Raw genomic sequence first — 839 nt, 5'->3', positions numbered from 1 at the left:
TTTTTGAGATGGGGTCTGGCTCTATCGCCTAGGCTGGAGTGCAATGGCAGGATCTTGGCTCACTGCAAGCTCTGCCTCCTGGGCTCAAGCCATCCTCCCACCTCAGCCTCCCAAGTAACTGGGACTACACCGTGCCTGGCTGATTTTTATATTTTTAGTAGAGACAGGGTTTTGCCATGTTGCCCAGGCTGGTCTCGAGCTCCTGGCCTCAAGTGATCTGCCTGCCTTGGCCTCGTGAAGTGCTGGGATTACAGGTGGGGACCACTGCTCCTGGCTATCCTATTTTCAGAAAACACGTACACAGTACGTAAAGGGCTAGGTCTGTTAATATTCTAGGATTGAGTTTCCATCATTACAACTGTTGTCTATGTGCCCTTTAGGAAACTGTTTTTCTGTGTGCTTTAATATGGAATAGTTGAAGCTTTCAGAAACTTTATTATCATTATTCAAAACTCTCTAAATGAAGCTTGAGAACTGTGCAGTCACTGAGCTCCTCCTGGCACCAACTGAAGAAAAAGTGCTGCCTTTGGCTGAAGTTGGGCTCACTGGTCCTCAACTGTAACCCTCGTCAGCCCTGACTGCTACGCCCCAGGACTCGTCTTTCCCACATTGCTCTTGGTTCTTTTCCTCGTCCCCCAAGACAGAATGATAAGGAGCAGGCCTTTTGGATGAGTCTGAGCTGATCTCAGGAAGAAATTTCATTCTACAGATCTCGTGTCCCACTAAGCTCTGTGCAGTCTCACTGCTGCTCTCCATTTCTGCCGCTGCTGCTCTTGAACAGGTTCCTGATTCCTGGCCTCCACTGTTCACCTCTAATTACTCTCTTTAAATAGTGGCTT

This window comes from Mandrillus leucophaeus, unplaced genomic scaffold (genome assembly GCF_000951045.1).
Source record: "Mandrillus leucophaeus isolate KB7577 unplaced genomic scaffold, Mleu.le_1.0 Scaffold15, whole genome shotgun sequence".
NCBI classification, from domain to species: domain Eukaryota; kingdom Metazoa; phylum Chordata; class Mammalia; order Primates; family Cercopithecidae; genus Mandrillus; species Mandrillus leucophaeus.
Note: the sequence above shows the minus strand (reverse complement) of the source record.